This window comes from Mastigoproctus giganteus, chromosome 9, assembly GCF_048544385.1.
Source record: "Mastigoproctus giganteus isolate SK-2022 chromosome 9, ASM4854438v1, whole genome shotgun sequence".
Classification (NCBI taxonomy): Eukaryota; Metazoa; Arthropoda; class Arachnida; order Uropygi; family Thelyphonidae; genus Mastigoproctus; species Mastigoproctus giganteus.
In genome coordinates this window covers 137,566,128-137,585,637 of record NC_143583.1, presented here as the reverse complement: position 1 = coordinate 137,585,637, position 19,510 = coordinate 137,566,128, and the positions used below count along the sequence as shown (strand labels likewise).

The 19,510-nt window shown below is 37.2% G+C and overlaps 1 protein-coding gene across 2 annotated transcripts in view; it reads right to left on the bottom strand.

The window, feature by feature from the left end:
- Window positions 1-9,752, bottom strand: part of LOC150080768 (plexin-A2-like) — a 1,384,718-nt gene extending 1,374,966 nt beyond the window's left edge. Inside the window, exon 1 of one of the 2 annotated variants that reach the window (XM_090381170.1) lies at window positions 9,641-9,752. The gene's annotated coding sequence lies outside the window, so the exon portion shown is untranslated. The remainder of the gene's footprint in view (window positions 1-9,640) is intronic. The other variant, XM_090381171.1, reaches the window with a different exon arrangement.
- Window positions 9,753-19,510: the final 9,758 nt, after the last annotated feature.

The following is a 19,510-nucleotide window of genomic DNA, read 5'->3' as shown; positions in this document are numbered from 1 at the left end:
CCCATATATAGTACTTTACATTTGTCAGTGTTAAACTTCATTTGGTAGATCGGGATTCGAGCCCGTGACCACCAAATACAGAGGATGTGGAAAGGTCAGGGAATGACCACCACATATCCCCGGAACAATATGGCCTTAGTTGATAATGCTCCTAAAAACCAAATAACAAACAACTTCATTTGCCACCTCTCAACCCATCTGCTCAACTTTTCTAGATCCTGTTGCAGCAGCGTACTGTCATTAGTGACTTTAACAACCCTGACAACCTTAAAATTGTCTGCAAACTTGGACATTAAGATTGATATACCATCATCAACATCATTTATAAATACAGAAAACAACAATGGACCCTACACTAAACCCTGAAGGACTCCACTAATAACATTAGTCCCCAAAGAGCAGTGTCCATTGATTACCACTCTGTCTTCTCCCACTCAACCATCCCTTTATCCATAGCAGCAAATTGCCTCCAATGCCACACAGCTCCAATTTGTGCAGCAGTCTTCCATGTGAAACAGTATCAAAAGCTTTTTTAAGATCCAAATATATGATATCAAAGTTATTCCTTGCATCCAGTTCCTTTGTGACCACATCATAATTTGTTATTGTTATTTGGTTTTTAGGAGCATTAGCAACTAAGGCCATATTGCTCAGGGGATATGCGGTGGTCATTCCCTGACCTTTCCACATCCTCCGTATTTGGTGGTCACGGACTCGAACCCTGGTCTAATCAAGAAGCGTGTGCTACGCACTGCTGCTCCTGCCCACCTGGCTACAGAGGCGCCACTACATCATAGTATCCAATCAAATTGGTCAGACAAGACTTCCCCTTAACAAAACCATGCTGAGTCCGAGCTATAACTGAAGTCTTGTCTAGATGATCCTGCAGTGCTTCTTTAACCAGTGCCTCCATTAATTTCCCCTGGAACAGAAGTTAAACTAACAAGTTTATAATTATTTGTATCACTCTTTGATCCTCCTTTGCGAATTGGGGTCACATTTGCACTTCTCCAGTCCACGAGTACCTCCCCTGAGTCCAAGAAGCTCTCAAAATTATGGCTAAGGGTTTGCTTACTTCCTTTGCCCTCCTTTAATATAACTGGATAGATCCCATCCACCCCAGGTGTCTTTCTTATGTTTATCTTCAACAATTTCTCCTCCACTTTCCTCTCAGTTATTACAAAATCATCTAGCTCACTGCCACAGTTTAATTCATCTCTGGCATTCGCCTCCCTGAATAACTCCTCATGTGTGAATGTAGATGCAAAATACTCATTTAGTTTGTTCGTCACCTGAGTAGGATTATGAACAGTTGAACCACCAATATCCAGTGGACCAATCTGATTCGTCCCTTTCCTTCTAGAGTTTACATAGGTAAAGAACTCTGCTGTTTTTCTTTGAATCCTTTGCCAAAGATCTCTCATAATCTGCCTTTGCCTGCCTAATCTCCTTTGTGACAGACCAGCTTATATCTATCACAGGCTTCCATGCCACCCATTAATTTATATGTATCCCATGCATTTTTCTTCTCTGCCACATGTCTCAGTTCATCTGACATCCATTTAGGCCTAAACCTTGAACAATATTTCTTAGTTGGTATGTAAAGTCTAGTAGCTTCCAAGATTAATGCTTTGAATGCCTCCCATTTTTAATTTTCTGTTGGTAACATCATCAGTTGGTCCCACCGTATAGAATTTAAATACTGTCTCAGACCACTGTAGTCTGCCTTTACGAAAGCAAAAACCCTTCCCTTTACCCCTGATGGTAGTTACCTCTTTGAGTAAATCCCACTTCAGCACACCATGATCACTGCCACCTAGTGGTTCCTTTATCTGCAGATTCTTAATGCATAAAGAATCACTACTGATAATCAGATCAAGAGTACTACTCCCTCTAGTTGTCTCCTGAACATGCTGATGTAGAAAACAATCATCCAATAAATCCACAAAAGCCTTGCTAGTGTGAGTGACCAACCCACAAAATTCCAGTCATTATCCGGTAAATTAAAATCCCCCATTATAACTCTCTCTGATTTACTGGCCCACTCTCTTTCCCTGTACAGTTTTTTATTATACTCATTGGACCTATAACACACTCTTACTCTCAATTTTGATCTTCCAGTGCTTATGTCACACCAAACTGACTCGACACTGCACTGCCCAGCGATGTCGACTGGCTGCACTTCCTTGGTTTCTTAACTAATAGCATAACCACTCCACATTGTACTCCCCAAATTCCAGTTCTGCATTCCTTATATCTGTGTGACGCCACGTCTGTGATATCCCAATAATATCTGCCTTTGATGTTTTGACCAACATCTCAAATTTATTTACCAAACTCCTAGCATTGGTGTATACGCAAGTATACATGCACCTGTTCCTATTCTTGGCTACCCTAACACAGCACATGTGTTTACTTGTACCGCAATGACTCCCAGCAGTCTCTGAAATACCCTGCATCTTGTTTTACAGGCTGCTGCTCATTCCAATAGAAGCAGTGCAAGAATCACTTTCACCTCTGTCAGCGGCTACTGTTAATCTATTAGTCCTTGTATCCCCCCCAAGCTAGCAGTTTTCCGACCCACCTAAAACTGGCTCGATAGCATCAGCAAATATTCTTGCACCCTTTCTATTTATTTAAGGGTATCCCATCCCTGTAGAAGCAGTCTCTCCTGTTAACAAGTACAGACCAGGCTGAAAAAAATTCCACCCCTTGAGCCTTGCACAATTGATCGACAAGGCTCTCATCATATACTCCCTCCTATCGTGTCTGGGCAGAATTGCAGACACTTTCAAAATCAACCCTAATTCACAGCTTTTTTTCAACAGTGACCTGTACTTATTAAGTAATTCCGCCTGTCTCCTACTCTTAATATCATTAGTGCCAACGTGTACAACCTGTTGTTACACACGATGGTCTCCGTTTCCCTGCCAACTACTAGTTCTTGTGGGACCAGTGCATTCTGCCTTGGGGGTTGCCACTGTATTGTGTGATGTTAAAGTGCAAGCTCTGGCGTTGATGTGGGCAGCTGAGAGCTTGATGGGCCCTCAATTTAGATCCTTCGAGGGCATCCACCCTGTCCTTCAAGCTCTCACATAGGCCCATAACAACACTGAGTTGTCGCCTGATTTCCTCACACTCCTTACATAATGCACACACAAAGACATTCCCCTTGGCAATATCATGTCCCATACCTGATTGCTCCACAAACATCAAACAAGCAGTGCATTTTAAAAAGCTGTGATTCAGAGGGCAACTGCTCCCTTCAGTTCTCCTCTGAGCCACAGCACTCCCATTAGCTTCAGCCTTTTGCTTTGCTGATCTGGTTCGAGTCATGATTTCGATTCAATTTCAGTACAAAATTATAACCCTAAATATATATTCCAATGCAGTTATAACACTATATATCTATGTATATATATATATTTTTTCAGTATCGAGTATTATCTCCAAGTTTCATTATATAACTTCTGTATCAAGTTACTTCTAAATTGACTTTTTTTAACTAAATTGATACAGAAGTATCAATTTAGTTAAAAAAAGTACAATTTAATTGACAATGAAGTTTAACAAGATTAATAAATTTTACTGATTAATTGATAATATTATAAACTAAACTATACTAAGCTAACACTATCTAGTACGGGATATAAAGTTGTATCATATAACAATGGTGGCAAGTTACGAACGGTAAATCTAGGGACACTAAGTATTAATTAACTTCCAAAATCTCTCTATATCTAAATTCAGAATAAACCAAGGATCTTGACTAGGTCTATAAGCTACTTATAGAAAATAATTTTATATAACCCAGTTGGTACATTTCTCTCGGCTTACTGCTACCCATATGCAGTACTTTGCATTTTTCAATGTTAAACTTCAGCTGCCACTTCTCAGCCCATCTACCCGACTTTTCCAGATCCTGTTCCAGCAGCATACTATCACTAACAACCCTGCCAGCCTTTGTATCATCTGCAAACGTTGACAATACCCTTGATATACCTTCATCAATATCACTGATAAATATACAAAACAACAATGGACCCAACACCGAACCCTGAGGGACACCACTAATAACATTAGTCCACATAGAGCAGTACCTATTGATTACCACTCTGTCTTCTCCCACTCAACCATCCTTTTATCCATTGTAGCAACTTGCCCTTAACGCCATACTGCTTCAATTTGTATAGTAGTCTTCCATGTGCAACAGTATCAAAAGCTTTCCTGAAATCCAAGTATACGATATCAAAATTAGTTTTTGCATTCAGTTCCTTTGTGAACACATCATAGTATCCAATCAAATTGTTCAGAAAAAGACTTCCCCTTGACAAACCCATGCTGAGCCTGAATTATTACTGATGTCTTGTCTAGATGATCCTGCAATGCTTCTTTAACTAGTGACTCCATTATTTTCCCTGGAACAGAAGTCAAACTAACAGGTCTGTAATTACTCGTGTTACCCTTTAATCCCCTTTGTGAATTGGAGATACATTTGCACATCTCCAGTCCATGCAGACAACCCCAGAGTCCAAGGATGCTCTCATAATTATGGCTAAGGCTTTTCTTACTTCCTTTGCTGCCTCCTTTAATATAACTGGATAGATCCCATCTATCTTAGGTACCTTTCTTATGTTTAACTTCAGTTTAACTTACTCCAATGTTTCGTCCATCCTTCAAAAACACAGTGGAGTCCATTTTTTGACATACATTTCAGAATTGCCTTTGATGTCTTTACAACTTATGATAACAGGAAACATTTTCCTCTCAGCTCCTTTAACTTTGGAAATAAAAAAAAAAATCACAGGGTGCAAGGTCACTGTTGTAGGATGAATGAGGAACACATTTGACATTAATGCTGGCTAAGTACTCAATGACAGTATGAGCAATGCGAGGCCTTGCATTGTGGTGACAAGGCATCCACCCACCTGCAATGCAATTGTAGTTGTTTTCAACTGATGAAATCCTGCAAAGTGTGCAGTACAGTTCCCGTAAAAGTCATATGACATGGCACCAACATGCTGGTAAATCATTCCTTAATGTCAAAAAATGAGATGACCATAACCTTTCCTGCAGAAACCACAACTTTTGCTTTTTTTGGTGTTGGCTATGACGTAGACTTCCAAACAGAGCTCTACTGCTTACTCTCTGGGTTGAAATGATGAAGACATGTCTTGTCCACTCTTATCACCACAACATCCTCAATAACCATCTGTTTCAACTCCTAACAAACTTTCATGCAAACTTGCTGTTGCTCAGGTGTGAGTAGTCTTGGAATCCAGCATGCACAAACAGGTGTCATATGCAAATGGTCATAGAGAATACAGTACATGCTTCCTACTGATATTCTCGACATCTCTGCTAGTTGCCTTACTGCTATACGATGATCTTCTCTCACAATTACAGAAACAGTGTTTATGGTTCCTGTGGTGACAGCAGTGGTGGGAGATCCAGGACTGCTGATTTTCGAGATTGAATCACAGTCATCTTTAAACATTCTAAACAACCTACAAGCTGTGCTATATGGAAGCGCAGATTCATCATAAGCCTCTTTTAACATTTCATACACTGATGTTTTCTTAAGACAGAGACAAAATTTGAGAACAGCATACTATTGCTTGCATGCCACATCCATTGTTACGTAGGCAAAATTGAACAGGCATAAACTTGACTGACCACCAAGGTCACGTGCGAACAAGTCAACTGCATGATTCCTATGTGATGCAGCTTGGTTTGATCTTAAATTCTGCAAGTCAGTTAGAAATAGCAAGCAATACAGTTGTTCATGAAAAATTATGATTATTCTTTATTGAACAGCCCTCATATATACATTCACTCAAGTGGGTGTGCATTAAATCAGAATGTCCACAAAGACTATACTATATTCAAAGAAGGAAGTTCTTTAACCAAAGAATGCTGTACACTAGTCATTTTATTAGGACCACATTTTAATAGTGTACTGAGCCAACTTTCATTAAAATTGCTCTTACATATCTTGCCACAGAGATGCTATCTTGTCTCTTAAAGACAGAAGGAAGAATACTGCACTAAGCAGTCAGCAATAGCTTGCAGAGATATTAGCCAGAGCCATGTTTCCCCAACTGTGGTCTGCATAACTTATAAGACATTAATAATTATGGGAGATACAGGTCTATAACATCCTAACATATACAATATTTGTTAGGTATGAGAATGTATCATTATATTTAAAAAAAAAAAAAGTCATTAATATATTTTCATGTATAACTTTAATATTTTTGTGATCTGTAGCTTCTACCTCAAATATAAAAGTGGTCCATGTCTGAAAAAAAGTTAGGAAACACCAAGTTAGAGGACTGTGTTCATCCAGCAAATTCTCAGTCATATTGATATCTGGGGAATATGATGGCCAGGCAGGGCTGAGTAAAGTCTCTGACACGTTCCTCAAACTACTCACATCCCCATTTGGTCTCGTGATTAGTTTCAATTATGTTGAATGCACTTGATCTGTAAAGATGTCAAGTAACCTGTCTTGTTCACACTGATAGTAAATGGGACTGATTAAAAACCTAAGGATAAGAAAATATGATCCATGTCATTTTCTTTCTACCAGTAACAAGTACTTTTGGTACACACAACATGTAGGGTCTGTTGTTTCACACAATCTCCCCCCCCCCCAAAATGTGAAATCTTTCATCACTTTGGAAAAGTGTAAAGTAAAATTCATCCAGAATCTACTCTTTATTTAACACCACTTCGAGTCCCACCCACACACACACAATGAGATCACATATTCAGAGTAGTCTAATTGTCATAGCCCCATTCTCTACTAAGTTCTATGCATAGGTGTCAGTCAATTGTACTGTTGTTTGATGATGACAGCTTCTTATTAATTCATTACATCAGCTAGATACTTCATTCCATTATATGATAGTTGCAGCTATCCCTGCCTCTGTTGGTGGAAAACTAACAGAGGAGGTGCAGCTGTCTATGTTTTTCTGCATTTCTCAATTGTTGGAATACTATAATAAACATAGCTGTCAAGATCCTTTTCTTTCCCCATAACTATTGAAAAGAATGCAGCAATGGTATCCCCCCACCAATCAGCACAAAAGTTTCAGTTATATACAGTATGTACATTAATTGTGTAAATCTACTGCCATACTTTGAAGTTACACTTCAAAGTATACACGGACATTGCACGGACAAAATAATGACTATTAAACAACAATCAAAAAAGTCAAGAAGAGACTGCTCATTCCACAATCAATTACTAGCCACCAAAAATATTTAAAATTTCTGATAATGCTACTAAAAGTGCTCATGATCTATCAATTTACAATTGTACTACCATGTTTTTTTATTATTATTATAAATGTAAATTTTTAGTACTCAGCATTTCCTAATTTTGTTTACACCAATGCAACAACTAATCCTAAGAGAGATGTAATGTAATTTGTCTGTAACTTGTGTTTGTGTAACTTCAATTTGCTTGTTTTGCTAGAATAAAAAAAAAAGAAAAAGAAAGAAAAGAAGATTCCAGGATGGGAGGGAGCTTTGCAACCCTTACCTGGGATTGATTAACATGTACGGGAGAAAAAAAAATTATATGTATAGGCCGCAAAAATTCTTCCCATCCTGTCAGAATTTAAATCAAAACCTTTTCTACACAAAAGCATAGCAACTGCAACCACAATTATTATCTACTTAATCCTGTCAGGTCCACTTTTCATTATTAACCCTTTCATTTTTCTAATCCATCATTCAACTTTTGGCATCTTTTGTGTTAAACCATTTCATAACTTCACTTCATTTGGCATCTTCAGACACATGTATATACAATTGCCGAATTACTTGTTTGGCCAATAAATTTATCTTTAAAATATTTTTTTTGGTCAAAGCAGACTTCTTTAATTTATCCACAGCCACTTTTTCACCTTTTAGAAAGATATAAATAAAAATTAACTGACATGTAAAGGTTACCTACTTAAATAACAAGGTAAAGTTCCTAAATGAATGGAAAAATATTTATCACGGAGACGTCAATAATATAGTAGCAACTTGCAACATGGTTAAAATAATAATAGTACAGTACACATGTATAAATTCGTAGATGCAACTAACCTGAAATGAAGTGTGAAAAGAAAAATGGCGTGCGTTGCCATAACAACATCAATGTTAAAAATGAATTTACAAACCTGAACCGCGAAAACTCTTGAATTTCTTCAAAAAAACAAAACAACAACAAAAAAAAGGAATATACTGATATCTGATTACACCTATGAATTCGATCTAAGCAAGCATAATATATTAAGTCTATCCGAAAGAAGGCCACATCTTCCTCATCTCTGATGCAATAAAAAAATTACTAATAAAAAATACATCAAGATAATTTCCCCATAAGACACTGATTACTCTCCCCTAATCTAGTGTAAGTCATAATATTTATTATTTTTCATAATCACTTTGATTTTAATTCTGCTCATGAAATTTTGAAAGCATACCTGATTCGTTTTAAGTATATAATCAAAAATCTATAATGATAAAAAATAAATAAAAAAAAATCGTTTGACAGAGTACAAACGTTAAAATACACTAAAATACAGAGGGCTAATAAATAAGTGCATATTTATTTATTAGAAAATAAGTTTAACTGGCAAATACTGCTTAATATTATAAACAGTAAGATAAGGTTCTCCCCTGCAATTCCGGCTAGTTTTAGGATGAGAAGAAACAGTTCTCTCTGGCTATAGTTCTCCCTGTTCGCTTTCAGTTCAATTTTACCAAACAAAAAAAAAAAAAAAAAAAAAAACAATAATTATCACCAATAGAAATTACTGTGCTATGATATACAAACCATGACAAGCATCAATATATATCAGCTTACTCAAAATAGTGAAACGTCATGAGTCACTTATTCTTTAGATCATTCAGTATTCAGAATTCAAAACACTGTCAACGTAATTTCTGAAAATTCGCGCTCAGCGCTACACTTGTTACACCTAAAGCCTACCCTTTCCTTCCTCAACTCATATATTCCGCTTTTTCTACTGATTCACGTTGACGATGTACAAAAACAGAGTCATACAGCAAATAAGCTCAAAATTAAAATATTCTTCGTTATTTATTTATATATATATATATATATTTTTTAATATTCCCGTTTCTCATTGCATGTGACAGTCAACAAAAGAAGCCAATGACAATCGCATTGGGCAAACGTAATTATCCAGTCTATCCCTCGATTATCAGAGATGCACCTCAATTTAAAAATTATATAATAAAAAACAATCTGTCATATCCCAATAACATAATAAGGGTCAGAAGTAAACTATTCATATTGTATTCAGTAAAATTTGACAGAAAGCATGCACTGTCATCAGCTGACAAAAGCTAAACATCATTATCGATTCCCGGTAACCAATCTAATCATTCACACAGTGGATTTTATTTATCTGTTTATATTATGGATTGTAATTTTTAATACATTGGGTCCTCAAACCCCATCAACTCTATATGGTTCCTGCCACAGGTTGAGTGACGAAATACAGTATATATACAGACAACACTCAAAAAAGCAACCAAACCACACAATATGGACAGCTTATTCTTATCCATATAGCCTCAATTATGTACTGAAATAGAAGATTAGTCTTCTTACCTCTAAAAGAGGCGATTTCTTCTAAAGGAAAGCGCTATATCACAATGACACCATAAACCAGACACCACAACAATCACAACAGGTACCCGGTACGGTATCTCCACAACTGCACCAGTAAGCTTAGTGGCGTCTGAGATGAGAAGCTTCGGTCGCGAGGATATTGACTGCACACGCCACCTCGTGGGAGTTGTTCTGAAGGAGCAATAAAAACTGCAAACCATTGTTAGGGTGTGGCTGGGTTTTACAATCTTCACGGCAATGCACAAGCGAAGAAACCGATAAAAGTAATCTCCACCGTGCAGAGCGTTCATATCTGGATTTGTTATCGCAGAATCAACTAAGCTGCACAGAACGAGTGTGTAAGGGATGGGCGAGGGGGTGAAACCAGTAGTAAGTAATAGATTGATGTATGTTACCGCTGAAGAACCACTATTCGTTATTTTTCGATGTACAGCGTAATGTATTTCGCAAGCTGGTGATCATTGTAATTTACTTTACTGCTCGCATAAACAAAAGAAGATTAAAACGATTTCATTACTCAGAAAGACCAAGTTAATTAATAAAAATAAATACTAAATTTTCTGTTCATATTCAGGAACGGCCACATTGGGTACGAAAAGGTCACTTGATAAAAAATAAATAAATAAATAATATTGTCGTATTAGTTTGTCACGTGGATATTTAAACAAGCAAAATACCTATTTTTTCAGTAGTAGCATTGGCATCTTTCAGTATTTTTCAGATCGAGCACACCTAGGTTTTGCCTCCTCCAGTGGAACGATGGCGAGAGACGTGTAGCACACGCGTTTGATTGACCACTAAATACGATAATGTTCTGTTATTCTCTAATGTATTAACTCCTCTTACCCTTGGTGGTCCCAGAGTATAAACAGAAAATTCATTTATTTATTATATATAAATAACAAATTTGAAATAAATGCAAGCTAAATTCGAATTCAGTTTACAGTTACTGTCAACCATATATATAATCACTGTTGTATCTTCCCATAGAATTATATCATCATCGTTTGCCCCCCCCAAAAAAAGGCTGGATCCGCCTCTGGTCATTCCTTTAAGACATTTGGTATTTTCTGGAATTTCTACCTTTTCTCTCTCTCTCTCTCCTCTATTTCGAGGAAATCTGGGTACTGAGTAAGGTCCAAATAGGCAGAAGCAACTATAAAGAAGAGCAGTTTGCCGAGAGTTCAGCCTGAAAGTACTGCAGTACACAACTCCCATCAGTGGCGTACCCAGGTATCATCGTAGGGGGGAAGGCATGGCTACCAGATCCAGGTAACATTGTAAGGGGGAGGAGAAAGGCGACCATGCTTTTGATATATATATTTTTTTAGAACGTCTGCTGCATTCTGTTTCTTTAATTTCAAATTTTTGGTTAAGGGCGGGCATATTCCCCCTCTGCCAACCCCTGATTCCCGAGCGGTCAGGTGTGTATTCGTAAAATTATTTGTTATTGTATGTAATTTAATTAAATATTATAAATTAACGAAATATGGGCCAGAAAAGAGGGAATGTTATTGTTTTATATGAAAACTAAGAAGATCGGTTCCAAAAGGTGTCTATAAAAAAATTGGTGTTGAATTACTATGAGTGAGGCAACGGTAAAAGATTGGAAAAAATCATAAAAAAATCTAAGAGGATTTTAATTCAAGTTGTTTCATAAGAGTTAAGTTCTCAGGCCACTTTAAAGAAATAAAAATTGGAGATAGCAGACAATGCATTCTGGCCGGAGTTTATGCAAGAAAGACAATGTTGAACTGTAATCAGCGGACCCATAAAAGCAGCATCAAGGAAAGGGCTTGGTCTTCCATCAAAAACTTTATGGTGCAGAAAGTTTTATAGAAAGTGACAGATGGCTTGGATATTAAAAAATAAATGATATGATATTCATATATCGAGTAGGATGGGGAGAGATTATCAGCTGATCAGCCTACGACTTAAATATTTACGGAAGATTAAATATCATTTATCGACCGAGAAAAAAAATGATTGGATAACAACTCTCTAATATGGATAAAACCGGTCTAAATTATAAGATATTATCTAAAAAATGATAGCAAAAAAAAAAAAAAAAACCCAAGCCTGCAACGCACGGATTCAAAGAGAGCGAAAATCACGGTAGACGCTTTAACAATACAACTGGAACCCAGAAATTAGTGCTTTTTGTTGTTGGTAAATCAACTAATCCTAAAGCTTTTTAAAATATAAATGTTCTACCCTACCAGTTTACTATTATTCACAAAAATCAACGTGGATAGGCTCTGCGTTATTCAAAGGATTTTTTTTTTTTTCATTGTGAATTTGTACATTTTGTAAAGAAACGAGAAAATAAACTTACCTAAAGAAGGCTACTCTCTTTCTGGATAACACATCCGAATTGTGAGGAACTTAAATAAGGAGACATAAAGGCCATGTTTTTTTTTTACCACTGAAGGTGTTAAAAAAAGGTGCCCTTTATATATCTCCTTGATCCAGCTTATGGATCAAGAGTTCCAAAATGGCTGAAGAGGCGACATGGACGAAAGTTTTACGCTTCATTTTTGAAGAAAAATGGAAGACAGGAATATAGGTCTTATAGGATTGTTAAAAGTAAATAACATTAAAGATGTGTTTACAATATAGCCCAGCATGGAACAAAATTCCAAGTTTAACATTCACTAAATCTTGAAGAAAAATCTTGGATCGAGGTTGACAACGCTAATGAAAGTCATCGGCTAGAAAAAGATAATGAATATCGCAATTTACGTGCCCAAACATAGTTTACGTGCTAGCTCCAAGGTTAAACTGATTTCAGGACAATTGAAGATTACAATGATTTATAGCAGGAAGATATTCAATAATGAATTCAGTAATGTTTTCCCAAAACTCGTCACCAATTTGTTGGGAAATAAAATTATAAATGAGGCAGAAATAATACACAAACTAACAGAAACAGATGATCTTAATATAAAGTGACCAGACGTCCCGGATTTCAATCGTTTTCTCCGCATTGGAAACTGTCCCGGATTGGACAAGTGGCCTCCATACTTAATGGCAAACATAATGCAAATGATTTGCATTAAGTATGCCCGAGCCGACCGGGTTAGCCAGGTGGGTAAAGTGCCTGCCTAGCAATCCAAAGGTCGCGGGTTCGATTCCCGCCTCGGGCTTGGATCAAAGTGCTACAAAAAACCTTCGGAGGTGCATTATGGCCACAGAAGCCTATGCTCCAACAACTATCAAAAAAAAAAAAAAAAAAAGTATGCCCGAACCAATGGTACAACGGAAAGAGTTGTTTCGGATAGTAAATAAGCTGTGGACGTCAACAAAAACACAGCTGACCGTATAAAAGCTGAAAGCAATCTACAAGCAATGGAATTTTGCTAATTCTTGTGAAGAATTTTAAAGAAATAAAATAATGAAGAATTATTAAGAAAAATTCACTCAGCGGAAAAAATATATTTAATTATATTTTTTAATCTCTCTCTTGTTTTTATTGTTAAAAGATGTATTATTATTATTATTTCACAAAAAAAAAAAAACCCTAACCTTTTTCACTAAATAGAAATGAAAATCGGTTAAAAACATTACCCCTCTAATAAGTGTTTTTTTTTTTCCTTCTGATTACAATTATTTTTTTCCCAGTTCACACCCTTCACGCAACCTTCTGTTCGTTACGTAGGGTAGCAAGAGGGGAACCGTATATTGAATTTCAACCTTCCTGTGAAAAAAAGATAAAAAATAAATATATATATATATTGTAATAAATATGACAGATAAAAATAAAGATGACAGTGTAAGTTACAAGGAAAGCCAAAAGGAAGACGATAGCTGAAATATGAGAAAATGTAGGTTGAATTAAAGAAACAAAAAAATACACATGCTACGTATATTTTTTTAAAGAAGTTTGATATTTTATTTTATAAGTTTAGTTCAAAGAAGTCAATGTATTTAATTTGTATGTGAATATTTTTATGTACAAAAAATTTTAAAAAAATTGTGTATATTGTTTCTAGGGGATTGAAAAATCCCCCACCAATAGATTTCCAGCTGTGGAATGCTAAGGATCTGGTCACAGTCACTTTATCTAAATATGAAGGAGAAGAGATTGAATTAAATTCACGGCCGACGCCAAAAACACGCCAAATACAAATTTACATCATATTGAAAAAAGACTGATTATGATGTTTATAAAAAAATGAAGAGATTATGCCGTAAGACACCACATTTCATTGTATAAACAGATTAAAATCGCTGATTTTATGTAAACTGAGGTACGTGTATATGTTTTAAGTGAAATAAAATTCTTAAAAATTTTATGATAATATCCGCTTTAAACGACCTTTTCGATTAAATGACCAACTGCCATTTCCGATCACGTCAAATAGGAGGGCTTCTACTGTAATGGAATTGATAACCGCTACCCAACGTCACAAATTAAGAAAAAACTTCGCTGAAATATTATATATTTTTTCAGTTTTTTTTTTAAATATGTTAAACAAAAGCTTTTGTCATACTAATGAATTTTATGAAATGTAGAGAAATTAATTATAATTCACATCCCTCCATAGGCGTACGAGAATTGAGAAAGTATCGGGAAGCATTGACACTACCATCTTCGTTATTTTATTTGTATTTTCTTTATTATAATTTTAACTAGATTTTTTAATCGAACTTAGCGCCCTTGGTAACCGCCTAGATCGTTAATATGGATACGTCACCCCTGCAAGAAGGAAAAGCAGCCAGAGGGTTGTAAACAGAAAACATACTTGAATTTAAACTTCAGAAATTTAGAAAATGGAAAATGATAGACAAATCTAGAGAATATTTTTGTATGTTTTTTTTTTCTTTTTTTTTTTCCCACTGTGATGATACAATGCTCTATACTCATTTCTTGCCATTTTACAGAATTCAGAATCATCATAAGATTAGTTCACCGGAGTTGAACTAACATTCAGAAGCCACTCTGCATCAAATACAGCACATGCCCATAAATAACTATAAACTTGTGCATACATAATACAGTATATAAGCAGTACTGTACTGCTTATATACTGTATTACTGTACAAAGGGAGCATAGTAATAGTAATGAAGGCATGTGATGCAAGAAAGCAAGTGTATAAGCTTATGTAGCATCAGCAAAAAAAAAAAAAACAATTTCACACATCCATTCCTTCTAAAATTTTGTCCACTTCCTTCTTGAATTTATTTAAGTTATCAACTTCCACAACGTCAGATGGAAGTTTGTACCAGCAATTAACCACCCGCTGGCTAAAGGAAAATTTAAAAATTACCTTATACATCTATTCTACAACTGTCTTTGAGAAACCTGGGTCCCACATACAATTTACACACATAACATAATCCCACCGAACAGGATATATGGTAGTTTTTCCACTAGCTAGCTCTAAGTGATTGAATTAGATGTCATGTATCCATCCCCGTATTGCTCTAAACTGAGCTCTCGTTTTGTCAGTCAACTTTGACCAGTTTCCAAATACTAATCACTAATCCATACAATTATGTTACAATTTCCTCTTATCCGTACAATTTTCTTCGTTCCACAGATCCTTGATCCGCTTTATACCGTCCTTGGTGTGTGTGTGAGAGAGAGAGAGAGAGAGAGATAGAGTTATTATGGATGCAAAGTACGCGAGGATTACCTTCCAAGTTCCCCCCGCGCAAGCGAGAATTCGCATAAGTTGGGATTCACTCCCCCCTACAAAAAACTATTTCACTAAGGTAAAACTCCTATTAAACCATGTAAGTACGCGTGTATATAAACTTTATTTGTGTAAATTTAATGCATATAAATCTTAATTAAAATACAATCAGGACGGACTGGTTCTCCCTCTGTACATCCTCACAAAGACTGCACCACCTTTAGGGGAGGGAGTGTTGAAGACACATTATCGTTCACATTAATCCATAAAGTGTCATATAGTTGAAGTATGGAATTCTTACTCATCCGAATAAAAAGCCGATATTGTGCATCCTTTATGACGTCGACCTTCCCTTTATATTCCTTCCGTTCATCTCTCACACGCCGCCGACTACCAACATAAAAAGGGCAAACTACATTGGTGTGCAAAACTTAAGGACCAATACTATTTCTAAACGTTACAACCACAAAATCTTTACTTAAGGTACTCTTTACTAATGAGAATAGATTCAGTCTCAGCAGTGATTCTGGACGTCAGCTAATCTGGCCAGAGGTTGGCACATGGTATCACCCCACAAACATCATTGAAAGGGATCGATATGGCGGTCGAGGTGTTCTCGTCTGGGGAGGCGTTATCTTGGATGGACGTATACAACTCCAGATACTGGAACCGGTGCACGCTACTATCCTGAGGTAATCATTCCCCATGTGCGTCTGTGCCGAGGTGCCACTGGCCCCGAGTTCGTGTTTATGGATGATAACGCGACACCCCATTGCACTGCAGCTGTTGATATCCTTTTGGAAAGTGAGGACATGTTCGTATGGATTGGCCTGCCCGTTTCCGTGATCTAAATCCCATCGAACACATATGGTACGCTCTGGGGAGACGCCTAGCGGCACGTTCACACCCAACAGAAAATTTTCACCAGCTGAAGAGGGTGCTGACAGAAGAATGGACGATGTTACCACAAGAACTTATTAACAACAGTGTTCTAAGTATGGACAGGCGGTGCAAAGCCCGCATCGACATTAGGGGGTGGCCATATCTCCTAAGGAGGATCACCTCTTCCCTTTGTTCCATCTTTGGCAGCGATTCATCTGTATCATGGCAGCCAGTGCTATGTTGCCATATTTGAATAAAGTCCCTCTGTACCGTTTTGTTTCCGTTGTTGTGTCGGTGTTGTTTCCTTCATTTCTGTACCTCATGAGATTCCTTTGGTATGCTTTTCCCATATCCAGGCCATTCCTATGAGAAGCTACAGGTGAAAACCTGACTGGTCCTTAAATTTTGCACACCAGTGTATAACTACGGGTCAAGAACATAAGTATTAATCAGGAGGTCAGTCGCATATTTTGAGACCCAACCAGTAGCGATCCCAGGATTTTATAAAGGAGGAGGCAAAGCAGTTAAGAGGAGGGATAATTGTTGGGAGAATCATTAAGCTTTAATTATAATGTAGCAGTAAAAAAAAAGTCCACATTATTTTTAACCATAAGAGGAGACTATAGTCCCTTTAGCTCCTAGTCGTGACAGCCACTGTACCCATCTGTGTGTGTTCGGGAACAAATTTTTAGAACAAGTAGAGGAAACTAGATTAATTATTGTTGTTTTCAGAAATTTTCTTGGGCATCGACTACTTAGATCTACTCTTTTCTAGACTATTTAAAAGCCTGGGAGCTTTTTGTGATGTCTGATCAAGTTGTGTGTGTGCTTATGGATGGGATAACTAGCGGGGAAAATCCCTGCTAGCCAACGACTGTGGAAGATCTGGGTTCGAAGGGATTCAAATCCAGACCTTTAAAACTAAGCGAAAAGTAGAGCACCCACTGTTTCATAGTCATAAAATAAATAAAAATAAATAAATAAAAGCAGCTAAAAATTGGAATGTCTGTAAAATTTGTTCAGATATCGGGTATCCTTAAAACAGTACTAAGAAATTTTCAGAGAAGCGGTTTAAAAAATACACAGTCTTATTAATATTAATAATGGCAAATGATACAAGAAAGTAAGCTTATAACGCATAAGCGAAAAAAAGCTTCCTATATCACTTTTGAATTTATGTTTCCTCACGTGTGTGTGTAGTCAGGAAAGATGCCGAAGGATGCCATCAGTATTGAGCTTGCTCAATCCATTCAACGCCTTAAACACCTCAATCAAGACACTTGGCAGGTACCTAGTCTGCAAACCAACGCTGCAATTCAGTATGTTGAACTGAAGCCTTTTGACTACCCTTTTGTTCCCTTCACCAATCTCATGCCGTTCTCTGCACCCAGTCCACCAGATACACATTTTCCTAAAATGAGGCCTCTAGACCTGTATACAGTACTCGAGGTGCGGCCTTACCATTGCTTTGTAAGATGGGATAACCACCCCATTATACCTCCTAGCGAAATTCCTGTATATCGTTAGACACCCCTATGGGCTGTCCTGGCAGCCTTTCTGCCCTGCTTAGAGAATTTCATATATGACTGCACAATTAACCCAAGGTCTTATTCATTTTCCATTACCTGAGTGTGGTACTACACAATTTGTACATTAATTTAGGATTAGTGCTACCCATATGCAGTATCTTGCATTTTTCAATGTTAAACTTCAACTGTCATTTCTCAGCCCCATGTGTCTAATTTTTCTGTTTCTTGTTGCATCATTACTGTCAATAACCGTTCTGCTGTTGTTATTTGGTTTTTAGGAGCATTAGCAACTAAAGGCCATATTGCTCCGGGAATATGCGGTGGTCATTCCCTGATCTTTCCGTCACCACCAAATACGGTATTCCAGAAATACCGTATTTGGTGGTGACGGGCTCGAACCCTGGTCTAATCAAGAAGTGTGTGCTACGCACTGCTGCTCCTTCCTACCTGGCTACGGAGGCGCCAACCGTTCTGCCTACCTTTGTTATCATCTGCAGACTTAAGGCATTAAGCTTGATATACCTTCATTAATATCATTAATAAATATAGAAAACAACAATGGCCCAGCACTGAATCGTGGGAAACTACACTAATAAAATTAGTCCACGAAGAGCAGTGTCCATTAATAACTACTCTGTCTTCTCTCACTAAACCATTCCGTTCTCCATACCAGTAACTTGCCCTTAATACTATATCGTTCCATTTTACATGCAACAGTAGCAAAAGCTTTCCTGAAGTCCAAGAGTATGTCCAAATTATTTTTCTGCACTGAGTTCCTTTGTTATTGCAGCATAGTATCCAATCAGAGGGGTCAAAGATGGCCTGTCCTTGTGGGTAGCAGAATTGGTATAATAGCCGTTCTTTCCAGCCCTCGTCGGTAGCACAGTTAGTAGAATCACCGTCCTCTGCACACCTGGTGGAAAAGGCCCGAGTTCGAATTCCGTGAATGACGCGAGGAATTTTTATGGATCTTTTTCACAACGTCGATGAGTTAGTAGGGCTCAGGCGAGAATAGCATGCTTTTTCTCACGGAAAATCCGGTGTTTTTTCCAGAAAACTGCAAATAGACCACACGACGCACGCAATTTACAGATATATTATGTATGGTGCAGTATGAACTAAGTTGCTTATGCGCCTAAAACATTACTGCTTCTACAAGATCGCTCCTTAACAAATCCATGTTGTGACCATTATAATTGCATTCCTGTGTATCATATATTCGAGTATTCTGATTTTGACTCATTTTTTAAAAGATTGGAACCATTTTTTAATGGATACAAATCCAAAACTAAACCAAATAATAGGATACATTGGTAGTTATGGTAGTTTATCGCAGTTATCAAATTAGGCTACCATATAGACTTATTTGATCATGCGCGCTCCAACGTAATGGAATGTGTAATATGCAAGGCAAGACTGAGTTCCCTTCACCACTAATTTTCGCTACCCTCTCAGGTATCTACACTTGTAAGTAACATGATTATTTTAGGTAATCTTCTGTTTCAAGTTGTGTATAGAACCAGAGACGTTGAGAGTCGACACAGGTCCGAGGCGTCATCTACGTTTACAAGACTAATACTTTAGATATTGCGGTACCAGGGTCAATGCTCATACACACATATTTCTTCTTAGCTTTATTTGAAAACAGTGTATACTTTAAGATCACTTAGCCTGCAGCCTGAATTCAGACATAGCAGGGTGGGTTACCACACCTTTCGCTGGAAGGCAGCTCTTCTATTATTTAGAACATGAAGTATGTCTGTTAAAATGACTCCACATCTTAACTCACCTTGTAAAT